This window comes from Cupressus sempervirens, chromosome 7, assembly GCF_028749045.1.
Source record: "Cupressus sempervirens isolate cs-2001-9-10 chromosome 7, ASM2874904v1, whole genome shotgun sequence".
NCBI lineage: Eukaryota > Viridiplantae > Streptophyta > Pinopsida > Cupressales > Cupressaceae > Cupressus > Cupressus sempervirens.
In genome coordinates this window covers 618,788,624-618,810,314 of record NC_143124.1, presented here as the reverse complement: position 1 = coordinate 618,810,314, position 21,691 = coordinate 618,788,624, and the positions used below count along the sequence as shown (strand labels likewise).

At 34.5% G+C, this 21,691-nt stretch overlaps 1 protein-coding gene across 2 annotated transcripts in view; it reads right to left on the bottom strand.

Moving 5' to 3' along the window:
* Positions 1–21,691, bottom strand: part of LOC149548225 (hydroxyproline-rich glycoprotein family protein) — a 117,940-nt gene that overhangs the window by 68,941 nt on the left and 27,308 nt on the right. The window lies entirely within an intron of this gene.

Genomic DNA, 21,691 nt, shown 5'->3' with positions numbered 1-21,691 from the left:
CCCAAGAATATCTCCAAATAGAGAGAGACCTTATAAGAGACTAAATTTATATCTCAGTAGCAACAATTGTAAGCCATGATCCACAAAAACTATAGATGACCCTGTTCTGATAAGAAACTAATCAGCATAATCATTGTACTGGCAAAAGATACATTAGACTTCATATCATAACAATCATTAACAAGATCAGTACACACAGTAATTATATCTTAGCAGCAACAATCACAGCCATGTCCCCCAATACGTAAAGATAACCATGTTCTAATAACCAATTAACTGGCACAGTCACCATACTTCCGAAAGATGCAGTAGAATCCATATCTCAATAATCAATAAAATTAAAAATCAGATAAATTGGTAACATGACTTCCATAAGGATATTCAGAAAATAAGATGTCAGATACTCTTGTCCTAACTATAAGGCAAACCGAAATCAAAGAAATAAATCTAAAATAGGATGCTTACAAAATGCCAAATTACCAATTGGCCAATTTGTTATTTCTGCTTTAGCAATCATAGATTCCAGTTGTTTGTGACTTCAAGCAATAAAATTCTCAAGTGATCCATTACAGCACTATAAAAAGATGCTAGATAAGGTCCACTTCAGCTTCCAGTCCATATTTAATCCTGTCTGAGGTTCTGTAGCCCTTGAAAGGGATTCAAACATAGTTGCAATGCACTAACTAGAAGCTGATCAATATGTATAATTCTGTGTAGTGATCCGCCCAGTTCACTATATAACATAGTTACAGCTTGCACATAGAAACATGGATCCACATCTGCTTATAAACAACTCTCTTTGCAGGTTCGCTCTCTTTTCTGATCATGAAAAACAACCATATAGAAAGATCCTCAATACATTTTGTGGGACTAACCACTTTACTGGGCCAAGAATTTCTGACTGATTTCTCGACAAGCCAGAATTAAGGCCTGAAACGTAGGTTCCACCTGCTATGCGTTATCTGGTAGGAATTAATCATCATATGGTATGAACTTTGAATATCATGTGTATAGGTTAGGATAATATAGAATTATTTGAATGTCCGGCTGTGAGTCTTAGGAATTACTGTTTGCATGGGTGTGTGAGTTAACTAGATATTGTATAAAATAATGTAAATATTAAGCTGTTGAGAAAAAACTTAATATTATAATGTGTAGATTTATGTGATAATAATAATGTGAGCTGGTGATAGTTGATACAACTCCCATAAAGTATTGTAGGGATTTGTTTCAGCGTAACACGGGGACTCGCACCCCCTCCCAAAAGTCGAAATACCTGTCCTCGAGACGTCCCTGCACTGGGTACTTGAGTGCCCAAGTACCCTCACCTCCACCATTTCGCAACCATGTCGCCACTGGGATGGGAACTTGAATTTCTATTTGGATTTTGATTTTTGAATGTTACTATTGGGTAAGTAATATTTTACTATGTTGAATGTTCATGGCTCTAGTTCATGTTGCAATTTTGCTATATTCAAGTATTTTAATTTGGTATGTTCTTCTGAAACATCATTTCATAACTAGCATTTCAAGTTCTATATGTATACCATATAACACCCCTCCCTGCCCCATCATCCCCTTTCTGCCATACCCTGGCCACCCCCCTGCTGTTCCAAAAAGAGGCCCATTTTCCCCCGTCCTAGAAAATTGTCCCGACATACCCCAGTACTGTTGTTACACTGCTATGTTCAGAATAGTTGTTATAGGAGGTTGCCTATAAAATAGGATATGGAAGTCCTATAAATATGTAACTTGCATTCGAATGAAAAGGAAGCAACATGAATATTATTTTTCATTATTCTTACTTCAACCTCTGCCCATATCTCTAATATGTTATCAGATCTATTCATTTCACAATCCTCAATAACTAGATTTGGTTTCCTGCTTGTTAGATGGAATTGTGAGAGGCATATGGTATGAATTTTTTTGGTTTGGATGCCCTGTGCAAGCGATTCTAGCCTTACCAGCAGGGCAGCAAATGCAGCTATGGATGCCCAGGGTACACAGGTCGTTGTTGGAGAAGATAAACACTTGTAGTGTGAGAAGATTTGTGCAGTGGAAATGCATTTCAATGATAATTTACATGAGTAAAGCAGTCAGCAGTAAACACTGATGGTTTGAATCCTTTGTAAAGGTTCAACTAATGCGGTTCGAAAAATTCTGGCGAACAAATGGTTTCAATATCATGAGAAAGGTGCTCTATTTATGTTTGTTCTGCTGAAGCATTGAAATATACTATGGCTAAATATCTCTTTTTTGAGCTGACTTGCCACTTTATAAAGAGAGACAACATAGAGTTTACCTCTATATCCAAGCACCTAGTGAAGTCAAGGTATACATAAAAGTTCATGTGAGTTGTTACATCGATCATCTCAACATTACAGAAGAGTGAGGAAAATCAGGTTACAGAACATGGTATATTTTGCTACTTATAACCTCACCCGAGGAAGTGGATAGAAGCATTTGCTTAGGAACTACCTGTTGCGAGTTGGCGCCTTGCTCCCACGATTTGCTTGCTCTTTAGTGGTAGCGATTTGTGTGCGACTTTAGCTGATTTATTTCATGATCATAGGCAATAGGCAACATAGAGGACTGTCATGGAAAAAGACAGTGATTCAACAGAGAGGTTGCTGTGCTTTGAATGTGCAGAAGTACCATGCATTTTTTTACACTAGGTATTGCCAGGCCAAGCAGTGTATGGGAGGCAAATAATAAACTTGTATTAATATTGGCTTATTTTTCCCTGCCAATTTCTTTAGAGAACAAATAAATTTGGGCCCGTCGATTGTTTCTGGCATAGTCAGAGCAACAAGGTCACCAGGACACAAACGTATGTTGGCAAGCATACAATGGAAACAATAATCAATAATCAAATGTAAAATGTAAACAATAATCAAATATAAACAATAATTAAATGTAAAGACTGCCTAATATTTTTTCTGTGTTGTAAAATGTAAACAATAATCAAATGGAAAAAATAAAAAAACTACTGTTGTATCAAAAGTGTTGTTTTTGGGATGAAATGCAGTAGGTTTAATGCTTAAGATTTGAGCAGCAGATCAGGTGTTTTTTATTTTTTGGTAGAATGTCAATGTTCGATTTTGTTTCATTTGTATTAAGGAAGAGATTGTGAAAAAAGTCAAGATCTAAATTTCTATTTAATTATGCTTCGGATTAATGTTCTAGGAAGAAATATATATGAGTTTTTTTTTAGGTTCAAAATCCTAAGGAGTAATGGATTCTTGGAAAAGTGTAATGCTTATTCAATTAGTATTCTAATTCAAGTCTATGGAACCAAATGCAGGAAATGTATCTTCTCATTATGAATTCTAGGTGAACCAAACGGTCCCAACCATATTCTGAAAACTGTAATCCAGATTAGAAATTCCAGATTTGGACAATTGTGGCGTCACTAATTCCGGCAACCAAACTGGCCTTTAGTTTGGACAAATTCAGACTTCAAAACATTTCAAGCTCATTCTTGGGGGGAAATCACCTCCAGTCTGAAATCATCCATGGCTCTTGGGTTTTGACATCCCATAGTTGGTATATTTTCTGAAAATTCGGAAAATATACCAAGTATGGGATGTCAAAACCCAAGAGCCATGAATTTCTACTACTTTTTGTCAGAAAATATACCAAGTATGGGATGTCAACACCCAAGAAGGGAAATTCATGGGAAAATCATAGTGAGTCCAGATTTTGATCAAAATAAGTAGGGAAATTCATGTTATGTCCGGATTTTGTCTATTTTTATGTCATGTCCCTTCCCAGAATGGGACCCGACAATCATAAATGATTAAGAATTTAAATATTAAGTGAAAATTTAATTATATGATTATACAACCACAGATTATTACCTCATATTTATATACCTAATTGAAATAAAGGACATTGATAAGTAGTACAGACAAAGAATCTGTGTGATTGCAACTACTTGATTACATATGACTGCGAAACCATTCATTCTTGATAATGAATAACATTAAGTGATCATAATCCATTGAATACACTAAATAATATCATTATTCAATTATTAACAAGATATATTCTAAAGATAATAACATTAAATACCTATTACCTATTTGTATATTCTAAATGATAATAATATTTACATCTTTATATTATAAATTATTATCCATAATGTATAATTATTATTTCATTATAACTTTTTATTAATAATATAATGTATAACTAATAACACTTTCTGAATTTCAACAGGCACCACCTTTTGGGCTCAAGTGTTGAGTAGGCATACAGCGGATTGGTGGGATCGAATGACGGGGGGCAAAGGTTTAATACATACAGAAAAAAAAAAAGGGAGCAGCAAATAGATAAAAGTAATAGCCATTGAAAATTAAATAAATCTGCTAGCTCGTTTTACAATGTAATTCCATAAAAGGGAGATAGAATATTGAAGGCAATGTTAAGGGGGGTTTTATTATAGCAAACACTAATAAAGAAAACTGATTTTCCTTACATTGGGATTCACCATTGATAAAGTCAGACCAAAATAAATAATGAAAAGTAAACACTGATCAGCCATAAGGAGGAAATAAGAAGTACCAGTTAAGGGACATGAAAATCATTGAGAAAAGTACTTCCTATGTAGGATAAGAAAGTAATACTATTAAATTTTGAAAAAAAATCATCTTTCCTTTTAAATTAGTATCATGCATAGATACAAATCAATAATCATGTATTATTTAAGAAGAGGTCCAAAAATAAATCATGTGTAAAAGAGAATCTATCCTTGCATAAAGGGCGACATGGACTATAAGTTGGTGACTGGACCATATAAGACTTTAAAGTGGATAAAACATTTGAGGAGTATGGGTCATTACAAATGGTATCATGCATCAATATGTTCACCTTTTGTATACCTTGCATTTTCCCATGTCACATTCTCATTGGAGATGCTAACCCCACATGAAAAGTTTTGTATAAATTGAGATTGCTCGAGGACAAGCAATTTTGGGAAGGTCCGACTGTCATGACCCCTCCTAGAATAGGACCCGACAATCATAAATGATTAAAATATTAAATAATAAGTAAAAATATAATGATATGATTATACACTCAAAAATTATTAACTCATATTGATATCCCTAGTTGAAATAATGAACATTGATAAATAGCATAGACAAACAATCTTTGTGATCACATATGATTGTGGAACCATTCATTCTTGATAGCGAATAACATTAAGTGATCATAATCCATTGAATACACTAACTAATATCATTATTCAATTATTTACAAGATATATTCTAAACACAATAACAATAATAACCTATTACCTATTTGAATATTCTAAATGATGATAATATTTACATCTTTACATTATAAATTATTATCCATAATGTATAATTATTATTACATTATAACTTATTATCAATGACATAATCTATAACACTTTATTAATATCAACGGGCATCACCTTTTGGGCCCATATGTTGAGTACGCATGTACTCTTTCCACCATACATAGCGGATTGGTGGGATTGAATGACAGTGAAAAAAAGTTTAATATATACGTAAAAAAAAAAAAATGAGCAGCAAATAAATAAAGTAGTAGCCATTCAAGATTAAAGAAATTCGCTAGCTCGGTTTGCAATGTAATTCCATAAAGGGGAGATAGAAAATTAAAGGCAATGTTAAGGAGCGTTTTATTATAGTCAACACCAATAAACAAAAGTAATACCAATCCAAACAGAATAAACATAAAAGACAAGAAAACTGATTTTCCTTACATTGGGATGCACCATTGATAAAGTAAAACCAAAATAAATAATGAAGAGTTAACACCGATCAGCCAAAAGGAGGAAATAAGTGCAAGTTAAGGGACGTGAAAATTAAAGAGAAAAGAACTACCTATGTAGGATAAGAAAAGAATCCTATTAAATTTTGAAAAAATCATCTTTCCTTTTAAATTAGTAAAGATATATGAACATTAGTGCTGCTATAAATATAGATTATTATTAACATTCATCAATACCAATCAATAATCATTCATTATTTAAGAAGAGGTCCAAACATAAATCATGTGCAAAAGAGAATCTATCCATGGCATAAAAGGCCATGTAGAGTATAAGTTGGTGATTGGACTATATAAGACTTTAAAGTGAACAACACATTTGAGGAGTAAGTGTCATTACATTTTAAAAAGAAAATTTTAAGTGTGGAAAATTAAACTTTATAAGGATTTTAGGGCCCTTATGCACAACATATGCCTTTATATGGAATTTCAAGCTAATTGACTAGCCAAAATTTAGATGCACTTTGGAATTTACGTTTAACCCACTATACTATGATCCCAACAAAAATGTATTGTTCCCACTTAAGATTGTAACTTGGCCACTTAATTCTTTACCACCACTCGATCCTTTGAAGCTTTAAACTACCAAATTTACTAATCTAGATAAAAACCCCAATTTCTTCTATGCTCATGTAATGACAAAGGTATGAAATAGCTAATAACATAACCTATGATATTCACAAGCTAAATGAGGGTTATCATTTCAGCTCTTCAACACAAAAGGGAAAATGATTTTGATTATGAATTGATATCAGCATAACCCACATATGAAACAACAAGAAGCATATAGATCCTTTGACTAATCAATGCCCTATCCATTGGGTATTCCACAAATCACAACATACATCAAGATATTAGTGATCTATCCTTTCACTTTGTGAATCAGAAATCTATGTTCAAATTGAATCTCGTACTCATCAAATCCTTCCATGAAATCTACAACCCTGTCAAGATACATCAAGCATTTACTTGATTCTTTAAATCAATAGCAAAACGCATCAAAACATACAACCCAAAATGAGTTGCAACTGATATCTATGCTCTTTCCCCATAAATCACAAAAGGTTACAAACAGCAAAGATAGGAGACAAGAATCAAAATGGAACTAAGTTCATTTGTTGTATTTGTATTCATTTCTTTGAAGTAAATACATTTGAGATGCATAAAAATAACTCATAAAACACCTAAAAGACCAGAACTATAACTTATAACTCCATAATTGCTGTTCATACAGAAAGAAAATGCTGAGAATGTGGTGGAAACACAGCTAGAGCCTTGCTCAATAGACTGGAACCAACCAACCTTTTACAAAAAGAAAGAGAGAGAATATATAGGCGAATGAAGAATAATGGATTTGATCTAAAACTGCCCCTTGTCCACTTGAATCTTCATCCATATGTTGCTGCAAAGAATCTCTCATTTCTCCTCTTCAACTGAAAACCAAATATTATCTTCATTAAAACTGCAAACAACTAGAAAACTATCTCACTAACATGATGGAAACCCCCTTGGAAAGAATATCAGATTTGCTGATAAGATGCTGCCAAAAATCACACTAAACTAGTTAAGAGACAAAACAACACCACTAACAAGACCCCCTGCAGATTTGACGACTACCCACTTCACCATTAAGATGAAAACTGAATTTGCACTATCAAAGAAAAATACAGTTGAAAATGGAGCACGCCAAACAAATCTAGGAATAACTTTCACCCACTACTCCCTGCACATATTCTGATGGCAAAATTGAAAACTAGATGCCGAGACCTTTCCGTCCATATATGATAGTGCTATGTTGGCTTAAAAATCAGACCAGAAGAAATTTGCAGACCCTTCCCCAAATATTAAAATTATCATAAAGTCAAAACTTTATAATACATGCACAATCCATTTAAAAATGTGGGGCCCCTCTGAAAATTTAAAAAATCCCTAAAATCCTAGGTTGTGCTTTCAAATTTTGAGCTTTAATCTTCAAACTAAAATTTATTGAAAGCTTTCACTCCATGGTGAAACATTTGATTGTCGTGTGTCACCATCCATTTGGTTCACCAGTAAACGTCAGTTGACCCTATCGCCGCTCCAACTAGGCAATTGCCACCTAGGCGCCATGTGTCGCAATCTCATTTGCTCCTCATTTTGCCACATCATCTAGACTGGGACCTACACTGCCATTTGTCACATGAGCATAACATCGAAAGGAAACTCACGGTTGAAACATGTCATTTGCTTACTCGGTCAAAATATTGCTTTTGGCGCCAAACAAATCGCTTGGGCCCACCACTAGAGTTGCTTCTTTAAGTGAGCAACGCTTAACACACTTATATATGAAATGCTTGTGTGTAAAAACACTAAAAAGGATGTCTACATAGAACATGTCGGATAAATAACTCCACATTTTCTTTTATAAGCATCTATACATGGAGAATACAATTTGCAACCAAGTTAAATGGATGTCATTTCTATCATACTTGCGCCCTTGTCAAGACAAAAACTTCGTGTAGCATAGTTTCATCATGTGCACGCTAGGCTAGGGACATCCATTTTGAGAATAACAAAAGGATTCATCTATGATCTGTGCGTCCTCACCAGATGGAAATGTGTCTCTTTATGTCCAATTTGTGAATCAATCTCCATAACAGATAAGTAAAAGCTCATATCTGTGATCTGAGATTCCTTTTAGTATTTGCTTTCCACTGTTTGAATCGATGCTAGCAATTTCTTCATTGGTTGTTCACTGTGTGTACATCCCACAAGCCCATCTATTTGCAAACTGGCATTCAAATCTATTAACCTTTCGATCTCCTTTTGTTATAAGTGGAGGCCCATCTAATTTGCTCATCTAATTGCCCTTATTTTGTGTGTGCAAGCTGGGAAGAGGACTCATTAATGGTGGAAGTGTTGCTTTTAACCAATCAATAAAATTTCCACACATCAAATCCACTATGGCTATTTGGGCATCATGGAAGAAAAAGACGATTCAATCATTTTCTTGTTCATATGCGAAAAGATTTGGAAAATATTCAACAGCATTTGTGTTTGATCCTTGCTTCATATGCATTCATCGCCCTATCACTGCAGATTTCACATTGGCAAATAAAAGCTATCAATTTGTATTTTCCATCTGTGGCTCTCTCAACAAAAATTAAGAAGCCAATGCAATGTCTCCCCACTTGCACACACATGATTGCGTGAGGAACGTTTTATACAGTAGTTCATTGGATATGGCATCAATGAAGTGAGCCTCAGCAAGAGTGATCATCGACACCCCCCAAAATGCACAAATTAGATCTTGCAAATGGTCAAGAGTGGAGGACATCTAAAACAACCCATGTATTTGCTTGCTTCTTGTGTGCAAAACTGGAAGAGATAATGATGCGGATTTTAACATTTGAGGTCCATCTGTCTTTTAAGTGCTTATTACATACTATCTATGAGTGTTTTCAAATGACAGTTTCAAGTGATAGGCCGCTCCCAAGGTGGGCTTGCTAAAGCATTCCATTGGATCTCACTGATAATGTTTGATTCCCATCTTTGCTATCTTCAACATGCATTTCAATTTCGATCAATCTCAAAACACAATCTTGATACTTTTTGCTAGAAAATTTTATCATACAAATGAACTTTATACAATAGGCTATTATGAGATATCATTGCTATAGTGGACAAAAAACATTTCATTGCAAAGTCACTCGGTATAGTGTTACTTGACCAATTTCTCATATTGCAAACACCTTATTCAAAACTCAGACCCCTTCAGAATGACACTATCATTAATTATATATTCACCCTTAGGTATGTATCTACCACACACTTGGTGATAACATCATTCTTGTGTCTTATAAACATTACCATTTACTCAAATCTCTTATAGTTATTTCAATGATAAAGTTCATCCTAGTCTTTTTAAGACAACTTAGTTTCAAAACTATCTTAGCATTATGATGAAATCAGTCGGACCCCAAAGTGGGTCCTGCTAAAAAAAATTGCATTTCAAACAACTGACTCATCAAACTACTCTGATTGATCCACCATATTGATTAGATTTAGAATCGATCACCATTTGGTCATTTTAAACTCATTTTCCACCTTTTTGCAAACTATTATTTTCTGCCAGGAAGCCTTTAAATTGACCTTAAAAATTGATAAAATCAAACAACAAGCCCTGAAACCTTGCATTCATGTTCTCTGGTCCACATACTCTCACCCTATCAAATCTCATCTCATGACAGTGCCAGGGTCAAAAGTTACTAACTCTCAATGTTGCCTTCTCCAAACTACTCTGGATTCAAACATCTTAGAAACGATAAAAATCTTTTGGATTTGGCTTGGAAAATCAGTCAAACGACAACTTGGGGAGATGAATCTCAGGTCATTGGCAGGCTTTCATAAGGGGAGTATAAATATTTAATTTGGGCTCATGACAAATAATTGGGTGCATTTGGCAAGCCTACAAAGTTGACCTCTGTGAATAACATAACCAAACAACTAGTCAAAACAAAGATTTTTGATGAAATGGACTTGGGAAAATATGCAAACAGATTGGAGAAAATTTGCAATTTGGCATACTGGAAGTATTTTCAGAATAGAACATAGTGGTGAATCCGTTTGGCTTCATCTATTATGGATTCCGAGTTATAACATCCTGAACAGGGCTACCAATCAACCTGTACATTTTAATACCAATAAAACTTCAGGAATTGCATCTGGAATCACGTTTGAAAACTAGTCAAACGGATTTGTCACAGCCTCAAAATTAGAACATAGGATGTCTCTGACTCTTAGAATGCAATTGGAAAAGAATCTCTTCATTAGGGTCAACTGGGTCAAAGTTATGGTCAGTCAAACAGGGAACTGATAAACTATCATAAAAGACAACTGGGCAGTTTTAAGTTTTTGCAAACAGAATCAGCTTGGCAAACCTATCAAACGGATTCATTAGACCCTGAATTTGCAAACATAGGATGTCATTTATGACTGCAACATAGTGGTATGAACATTTCTCCAAAATACTTCACAAGTCACAAAATATTCACTATCAAACATGGCTTCCCAAAATTCTGAACATTGTGCATCAGCAAGATTACAATAAACAACCAACTTTGGGGAACTCAAAACCTTATCAAAACATATTGAAACAACTTGAAATTTGAAACATAGGTTCTCTAATATGCATACTAGACAATCGCAAAGTGGCGAATCATGACACTCAACCAATTCAAACGCAAACTAGCCTTTCAAACTCTATTTAACACTTAGAAGGAAAATGCAGATTTGACAAGTGCTCAAAACAAGACCTCACCGAATGATTTGAAACTTCAAACTAATGACCTAAGGTGCATGAATATACTTAATGAACAACAATAAGCACTTGAAACACACCACATGACTCGAAATGACAACCCGACACTTAGGCACAAAAGGCATTGATAGGGTTCATTTAGCAAAACTCCTAAATATGGTAATCAAATTTCACTTGCAATTTTGAATGCCATCAGTTAGAATGTAAAGTCCACTGATATAACTGAGAGGAGGGGTGAATTAGTTATGCACTTTAAATAATCTTTATCAAGACTTAAACATATAACCAAAAGATACACCAACCACAAGATGATAACCATGCATAATAACACAAGATTTGTTAACTAGGGAAACCCTTCATCAAGGGGAAAAGCTGGTAGGAATGATGCCCACAAGATGATGTACTAATGTAGATAATTCCTTGTGAAGGGATGTGAGCCTATTTGGAGCCAATTTCAATACAATTGGTACATACAAGTCCTTCTTAGGAGACTTTGAATCCCTGCTAGAAGATTCCAACCATGTTAGGAGCTGATAAGAAGTCAACTGAACCCACTGTCCAAATTGCTTTAGAATTGTTTTCACTAAACAATTTAGGATAGCATATCCAAGAATAAACAGACTAATATAGTAACTTGTCTTGCCAATATAGTTCCTTTGAAGTTCTCAACATTTCATCAATATCATCCTCTATTCTAATCTCATCAAATTCGCATACTACAATGATCATACACATGATGATTACAACCGAGGAAAACATATTTACTTTATACCAAGTCCTAAAACAACTAATTGAGTCATCCTTGAGGCTTCCCCAATGTACAATGAGTAATATAGGACCATCATAGGATATTACAATTAAGTTCCACACACTATAATACATTTGACATCAATTACATAACACAGCTAACAATGAACATACAACATGTTACACTTTAGTGACCTTCATGGAATGATCCTCTAACCAAAATTCAAGCCCATTGAACAAGCTTTAACCATACCAAAAAGATACGACTCAAACATTAACATATTGTTTCCTGTATACTGGCCTGCAACCAGTCTTCTATAAAACTACTATAACTCACTCAAATCTTCATAACTCTTTTCCCGCACATAGATATATCATAAAGACATCTCCAACAACACTCTACTATCCGCACTAAATTTCTACATCCTTTGACCGTACTAAACTAAATTGTGTCTACAACTCTAACAGTTCAATCCAAAAAGCTTATATATTGACATCAATGACAAACCAAGTCATGAATGCAACACAAGCACTCAATCATCTCTCCAAACATGCTAACAATCTCCCCTTTAGGAATATCATTATCATTCGTCAATCTCCCTTAGACATTCATGCCAACAATCTCCCCCTTTGGCATTGATGGCAACATATGATGATAAATATCAAAGTGTAAAAAATACCAAATATATTTGTTCCTCATCTACTTTCTCAATCATACATTACTCTCCCCCATTCATGTTACTCTCCCCATAGATGAATAAGGTTTATCATATATATCTCTCCCATATTGACATAAATGACAAAGGTGTCATTATGCCAATTGTCAAAGTTCAATCATCTCTAAAGCAATCTGAAAAAACCCACCAAGTGTCAAAAGACACTATTAAACAATACTCAAGAGTTCTCAATAACTCTACTCAAACAGTGACTACTCCCCCAAAAGAAGCATCACCAAGCATGCAGTCCAGATGTAAGAATAAGCTTTAAATTTACTGGACTGATGGAATCCTACATGAACTCCTCTGAAGAAGGTTGAGGCATAACCTCAAGCATAGCTCCCAAGTATTCAAAGGTATCCTTAGCCAAAGGTTTAGTGAATATGTCTGTAATATGTTCCTTTGTGCTAACATAATCCTATCTGATTTCCTTCTCTACTACCTTCTCTCTCAAGAAATGAAAGTTTATTGCAATGTGTTTAGTCTTTGAATGTAACACTGTATTCTTTGACGTATTAATTGAGCTTGTATTATCACAATGAATGATAATAGGATCTAGAAATTCAATACCAATGTCTTGTAACATATGCTTCATCCAAATAATTAGATTGCAGTTGTTTCTTGTTGCAACATATTCTACTTTTGTTATAGATTGTGATATGCAATTTTCTTACTCAACCATGAAAGCAATCTTCCTCCCAAGAAGAATGCTCCACCACTTGTACTTTTCTAGTCATCCACATTTCCTACCCAATCTGCATCAGTATATGTGCACTAAAGTAAAGTCCTGTGATCTGTCATACCATAAGCCATAATCTAATATTCCCTTCAAATATCTAAATATCCTCTTTACTGCTGCCAAGTGTGACTCTTTAGGATCTGTTTGGAATCTTTCCACAATTCCAACTGCATTAGCTATATCTAGTCTTGCATGAGTCAAATACTGCAATCCTCCTATCATAGATTTGTATCTTGTTTGTATTGCATTAGTTGACTCGTCCTTGCTTGATAATTTGCACCCAATCATACTCATACAAATTCATTCTTCATTTCTTTTCAAAATTTCTTACTAGCTTTCTTGAATTCCAAATTTTGTAAATGCTTATCCAATTTTGCATACCAAGCTCTAGGTGCTCGCTTCAATCCATACAATGCTTTCTTCAATCTTGCTTTGTTTTTTACCACTTCTTGTTCATTCCTCTTGTTTCCAAATACCCACTTTGTGCCAATAACATTCTTGCCTTTAGGTCTAGGGACCAATTCCCATGCCTTGTTCTTTTCAATCTGCTCAAGTTCTTCTTTCATAGCCTTTATCCAAAACTCATCTTTACAAGCTTCATATGCAGCCTTAGGTTCAACTTGAGATATCCAACATTATTCTTCACTTACCTTGTTTCTTGTCATCTTCAACAAACATGTCATGCTTCTAAGAAATGTATGCCCCTTTTGGTTCATTGTTTTCTTCCTCATGAAAATAATATGGATTTGACAAAATGAATGAATTTTCTTGTTCGTGAAATGTTTCAAAGGGCACTTTTGTTGTCTCAATTTGTTTTTCTCTGTGTATTGAAAAAATTTGACCACCCTTTTCAACATGCTTTTGATATTTCATGTCTAATAAGGCTGAGATCTCATCCACACATAGCCTTTATCCAAAACTCATCTTTACAAGCTTCATATACAGTCTTAGGTTCAACTTGAGATGTCAAACATTATTCTTCACTTACCTTGTTTCTTGTCATCTTCAACAAACATGTCATCCTTCTGAGAAATGCATGCCCCTTTTGGTTCATTGTTTTCTTCCTCATGAAAATAATATGGATTTGCCAAAATGAATGAATTTTCTTGTTCATTAAATGTTTCAAAGGACACCTTTGTTGTCTCATTAATTTGATATATTGAAAAAATTTGACCACCCTTTCAACATGGTATTGATATTCCATGTCTAATAAGGCTGAAATCTAGTCCACACAGAGAGAATCATCTTCCTCATTTCCATATTTCTCATAGTCTAATTCCTTACCGGATTGGATTCTTCTTCAATTGGATCCAAAATTTCTCATATATTTGAATCTAAAATATCATAATGTTCTTGCCTTACTTCAATGCATTCTTCCTCATTGTCACCACCTTCTTCCATTATGGGAAAAGGAAAAGTCAAATCAGAGTCATTTGGTGAGACTCCTAACTCACGTAATTTTATATGATTTCCTTGCATGGAGGCATGATGGTTGGTGGTATTTCACGATAAATGCTTGTCATCCTCAGAAACAAATGTGCTGAAGACTCCCCTTCAACTATTTCCAAATTGACAAAGGCATCAAGTGGAGACACGTCAAGATCCTCTTCAATGTTGCAACTTTGTTCTTCATACGTATTCTCTTCTTCCTGATCATGGAATACAGCAAGGAACCACTGCTTCAATTCCCTCCATGATAAAATACTTTGTGTAGGCAATAAGTTAAATGCCTCCATCACAAAATCCTTCAAGGTTCTAACAAAAAGCCTCATTGCATGACTTTCCAAATCCACTTCGTATGCATGTAAGAATTCGTAGAAAGCATTCAAATGATTGAGAGCACATCTCCATAGAATTTGGGTGCAATAAGTGTGAGTCTTGAATATAAACCATTAGGATCATATTTGAATCTTCCCAGGTCCAGCAGTCTATCTTCACTTGGAAGATATTGTTTCCTTTTCTTTAGTTGGAACATTTTGCCATAACAATGTCCGCTCTTTCAACAACAAGAAAAGTACATCTCTCTGAGTCACTTCCCTCGGCAAAGTCACTAATGACCTGACACTCCTTTTGTTGAAGTACCAATAAAAACACAATAGAATCGGCACCTCCAAATGGGGGAAATAAATCGTCTTGAAAAATCTAAGTTCTTCTTGCTAGTAGAGTACACCTTATCGAAGATCAAACCTGTAGCAAAGGCTCGAAGAAGAGATATGCGATGCTTCTACAAGATCAAATCTTCGCATAGCATATAAAAATTTACGAAACAAAATAAAAAAAGCTTGAAATCAAATGCACTTCAATATAAGTAAAAACTTACAAAGATTTCAAATATATCGAAATACTTTAACAAAACAAATAAATTTTAACTCTTAATGGTCTGAAATCATAAAATCTTAGGGTTTGTTCTGCAACTTTCCCTAGTAGAGTCACCAATTTGTTGATTCCCACAACCGCAGATTGGAATCCTACGAGTCTTGCCAACTCGATGCTGGGATATCCAGGTAGTTATGGCTGACTTGATGAAACTGAACGGTGTAATCCGAGTTCTCTACACTTCTGGCGTTGCAAGGCCAAGGCGGGTGGACCTAATCTTGAACAAATCACTCCAATCCAAGATACTTATAACAGATTGATTTAGAATTTTAATGTAATAAAAACTTCCCAAATGGCAAGGATTATAGAAAAAAATTTGCAACTAATGAATTAAGAATAATAAATGAATATATGAATGTTTTGAAATAAGAATAATTATGGATTAATGCAACAAATGAATATACTACTTCTTCAAAGAAAAGATGTGAAATAATTGCCAACATATGGATTATGAATTATGAATAACATAAAGACCAATGGCAAAATTTAAAGGGCAAACAGAGTCAATATTATAAGTTATTACATACAACCTTATAAAGTTCTATGCACTTTAACCATAAACAATCTAGTAATCAAGACGCAACGGATCAAATATATAGACGCAATTTTAAACTAGTCTAGAATGCACTTTAACTCCTATGGTTGGGAGACAAACCAGACATAGATATAGGAACAATTAAATATTTCACAATATCTATGATGATCGATTTTAAAATGCTATAATTAACCCTGTCCACTTATCTATCATATAATTTATTTATAGAATTTAAACAATAATTATAAAGGACGAAACTCTATAATATTTCAACTCCAAAATTTAAAATAAATAATTATGCCAGAAATAAAATTGCAATAAAGACACTTCTTACTGCAAATTTATATAGGACCGCACAAAATTTACCCAATAATTCAAATCCACGAGCTTTGTTCAATCACTTAATCTTCGCCGATAAAAGAATATAATATAAATATATCAAGTGTGCATGTATAACTTGAGTATGTAGAAATTTTAGAGATTTGTATATGAATATGAATTGTATATTATCTTGATTTTACATCCTGTATTTATAAACAATGAAAAGACATTTTCAACCATCACACCCTTTTGTAGCAACTAATCAGGTAGTTCCAAAATATAATTTGCAAGGTCCTTCTAAGTCAATGTTTTAATGCACTAGTTAAGTATGCATTATTTTATATATTTAAAGCCATCGAGGCACTCAAAGCTTTTATATTCAGATAAAACAAACCGAGCATCAAGATCCTTGTCATCATGGCATATCCGCCATATCCTACCTACGAGCTTCCATGGTGATTTTCCATCCGAGATGACTTTATTATGATGTCTTTGTTAACAAGCCCCTCAATTTCTTTAGACCCCGATAGCAGAAAAACAGTACGATGATTATGTTCATCTGCAAACAAAGAAAAATCACGATGATTAGAGCACAAATATATATCATTCTCAGAGAAAGATACAAGATGGTTGTAGTTATTGATGCCTCCAATAGTGCTTGAGATTCCTGACTATTTTCATTAATCTTGATCATTGTCGATTATCTATATTCCATCAGGACCAAACTTTGTATCGCTCAAACTGCATACGTTGTCGACAGGGTTTGTTTCAGACTTCCTATGTTAACAAAAGCGTACCTTTTGATCTCCGATGTCTTTTTGACTGAAGCTATTATGGAATGGATGTTTGCCCTACACACCTTGTCGTAAAGCCTTTTATTATCGAGCATATCAGACTCGTGATGGTATAGTCTCGTTTGTTGTTTATTCTCTCCTCGGGTTTTCACGACTACACATACACATACTGAATATGTTGCCGTCTTAATTCATTTTTGTGTTCATAGTCGATGCCTCTCTGTTCAATTTATATGGCTCATCCTGGTCAAGAATGGAGACTAATTTTGAGCTCCATCAAGGTGTATGTCCAAACCATAGTTCATAAGGTGTCTTACCAGTACCTTGCCTGATATGTACCCTTTTCATTGTGTATGCTACAGTATTCATTGCTTCTCTCCAAAAAGTGACATTATTATTCTCAAACATCATAGCTTTGTTTCTTCTTCCTACTATCCTATTCTGTTGTGGTGTCTTAGGAGCTGAAAGTTGTCTCTTAATTCCATTATCCTCACAAAAGATGTTAAACTCATTTGAAATAAATTCTCGTCCTCTATCTGATCTTGGACATTTTATCTTCAATCCTGATTCATTCTCTACTTTATTCTTGAATAACATTAACTTCTTAAAAGCTTCGGACTTTATTCTAAGAAATGCTACCCACATCATTCTTGTAAAATCATCAATAAAAAGCATAAAGTACCTTTCACCATAGAATGCTCTAGTTCTTGTAGGACCACTCAAGTTTGTGTGCATAATCTCCAACTTTACTGAAGTCGTAAACATCTTGCTTGGAAATGAACTCGACTTTTGTTTTGCCATAACAATGCAGTAGTTATATTCACAACGTTATCAAAGTTAATGTGACAAAATCTCTTATGTCGAAACCAACTGTCATCATCTTTTGATACCAAACATGTCATCTCAATAGGATTCAGCTGAAAAACATTACCTCTAGTCCGTGTACCTATTCGAATCAATTTACCGTTTTTGTCTTTGATCGCACATGTCTTCTCTATGAATTACAACTGGTAACCTTTATCAACAAGTTGTCCAACACTCAAAAAATTATGTCACAATCCATCAACAAAATAGACATCCTCAATGTTAGTTTTCCCATCAAGAGTAATAGATACTTTTCCTTTAATAGGACAAGATGCATTATTTCCAATTCTAACTACATCATAACTATTAAACTCCACAAATTTATTCATACCTCTTGTCATATGATGAGAGCATCCACTATCAATAATCCAATCAAACTTTTTCTTTTCTACATGTGATACTAAAGCTTTCTCTTCTTTTCCTTCTTTTTCTTCTTTTTCAGACTCTCTTCTCTATTAGCAACAAATCCAATTTCATCATCCTCGTTATCACTTTCTAAGAAATTTATCAAATTCATCATCTTCATCAACAAAAAAGCAATCTTTTGTGATCTTAGATTTGTAAGGGTTCCTAGGTTTTATCTTCTTTTCTCTTTTAGGACATTGAAATGAAAAATGACAAGTTCTTTGCAAGTCCAACAAGCAAAAGCTTTCCTACCTTTAGGTTCCCCTTATGCAAGTAATGCAAGTCCTTCATCAATCTTCTTATTTTCTTCTTACCTGACTGCCCATTATGTAGCATAATCTCCATTTGTGCTAACACTCCTAGTTGATTTAGCTCTGTCCTTTTGTACACTAAACTTTGTCTCCGTTCTGGTTTCTCCTTGTTCCACTTTCAATCTCTGTTCAAATGCCTACAACTTCCCAAGTAGTGTTTCTTTGGTAAAATTAGGTGAAATAGGAATAATCTCTTCAATAGTTTCTACCTTGTTCTTATAAGCAGGTGGCAAAGATTTCAAAATCTTCCACACAACATCATCTTTAGTGACAACTCCATCACAACTCTTAATCCCTACAACAATCTCGAATATCCTAGCAAAATATCCCCTAATTGATTCATCTTCCTGCTCTTAGCACTAACAAACATATCTTTCCAATTCGGAAATTCAGATTTATTTACAGATCTATCACGTCAAATGGACTTTGTAACTTAATCCAAATAGCATGTGCAAGTTATAAACCTTTAACCTCAACATCTTCTGATTTTGGAAGAGTTGATAGCAATGCTTCTCTAGCATACATGTTGTACATAAATAGACTTGTCTCCTCTTCTGTGCATGATTCCAGATCTTTGTCCTCGATTGTTGTCTTGCTTTCCCTTATGACCATCCAGTGTTCAACTCCCATAATGAGTCGTCATTTTCTCATTCCAATTGTCATAGTTTACTCCATCAAACTTCGGACTTTCCTTCCTGGATGTAGCCATTGATCTCCTTAAGCTATTAAACTTTTCCTTCAAGGACCTAATGCTCTGATACCAATTGTCAAAAAGTAAAGTCCATTGATATAACTGAGAGGTGGTAGGGGTGAATCAGTTATGCACTTTAAATAATCTTTAGCAAGACTTAAACATATAACCAAAAGACAAACCAACCACAAGAGGATAACCATGCACAATAACACTAGATATGTTAACTAGGAAAAACCTCGATGTGAATAATGCCCACAAGATGATGTACTAATATCGAAAGTTCCTTGTGAAATGATATGACCCTGTTAGGGGTCAATTCAATAAAATCAGTACATATGAGTCCCTGTTAGGAGACTTTGAATCCCTGTTAGAAGGTTTCAACCCTGTTATGAGTTGTTTCAACTCTATTAGGAGCTGATAAAATATCAATTGAACCCATTGTCCAAATTGTTTCAGAACTGCTCTCACTAAATAATTCAGCATAACATATCCAAGAATGAACTAACTAATATAGTAACTTATCTTGCCAATATAGTTCCTTTCAAGTTCTCAACATTTCATCAATATCATCCTCTGCTCTGATCTCATCAAGTTTGCATACTACAATGATCATACACATGATGATTACAACCAAGGAAAACATCTTTCCTTTATACCGATTCCTAAAACAACTAATTGAGTCAACCTTGAGGCTTCCCCAATGTACAATGAGTAATATAGGACCATAATAAGATATTACAATTAAGTTTCACACACTACAATATATTTTACATCAGTTGCATAACATAGTCGTCCTAATAGTGTACATACAACACATTACTTTTCAGCAACCTTCACAGAATGATCCTCCAATTCCACTACCTCTAACACATAATCATGAACATGTCTCTAACCAAAATCCAATCCAACGTGTTGAACAAGCTTTAACCATACCAGAAAGAAAGATACAACTCAAACATCAACATACTATTTCCTATATACTGGTCTGCAACCAGTCTTCCATAAAACTGCTATAACTCACTCGAATCTTTATAACTCTTTTCGTATACATAGATATATCATAAAGACATATCCAACAACACTCTGCTAACCCCACTAAACTTAAATCTACATCCTTCAACTGCACTAAACGAAACTATGCCTGCAACTCTGACTGTTCAATCCAGAAAGCTGATATGTTGACATCAATGATAAACCAAGTCATGAATGCAACACATAAGCACTCAATCATCCCTCCAAACATGCTAACAATCTGCCCTTTAAGAATAACATATCATTCATCAATCTCCCTTAGACATTCATGCTAACAAGCACTGTATTAAAGCATACACAACAAGAGAACTCATAACAACATGATTTGTAAGAGGAAACCTTGGCCAAGGGAAAACCCTGATGGGGATTGAACCCACAAGATCATGCACTAATGAAAATGTGTCCATGTTAAAAGGACAGAACCTCCGTTAAAAGGTTCACAACCCTGTTAGGAGTTGATGAGAACAAAAGGCTCACTGCCTGAGCACAATTCATGAAGGGTGAAGTTTAAAGTCACCTTCAAGAGGACTCACTGTCCATTAAAATAGCATATTACATCAAAGTTGAGTTATACCCAATTAACTTTACATAGCATCACAATGCTTGATTAGTTCCAATGAAATGCGCATCTGCTCTATTTTGACATCCAGCACCAAGGCTCACATATCACAAGAGGATATCATAATCATCCATATCCTTTCATACCAAATACTTTCCTTTATACCATCCATATCCTTTCATACCAAATACTTTCCTTTATACCACTTCAATTCTTTATTCTAATCAGCTTCAATAAGGCTTTACCAAACATGTTCATACCCGTTACCAAAAAACAAAACTAGATCATGCTATCGAAGAGTTAAGACATTGGATGTCATCCCTTCAGTGCTAAGTAATTTAATTGGTAAACCAATTCAATTTACTAAGCCAATTTATCCAATTACCAAGAACTGTCTTATATCACTGCCTCCCTCGACTTGTGCCACTTCGCACTACTATATCTTATTCAGTGTCACATACTAACACCGGCAATCATAGAAG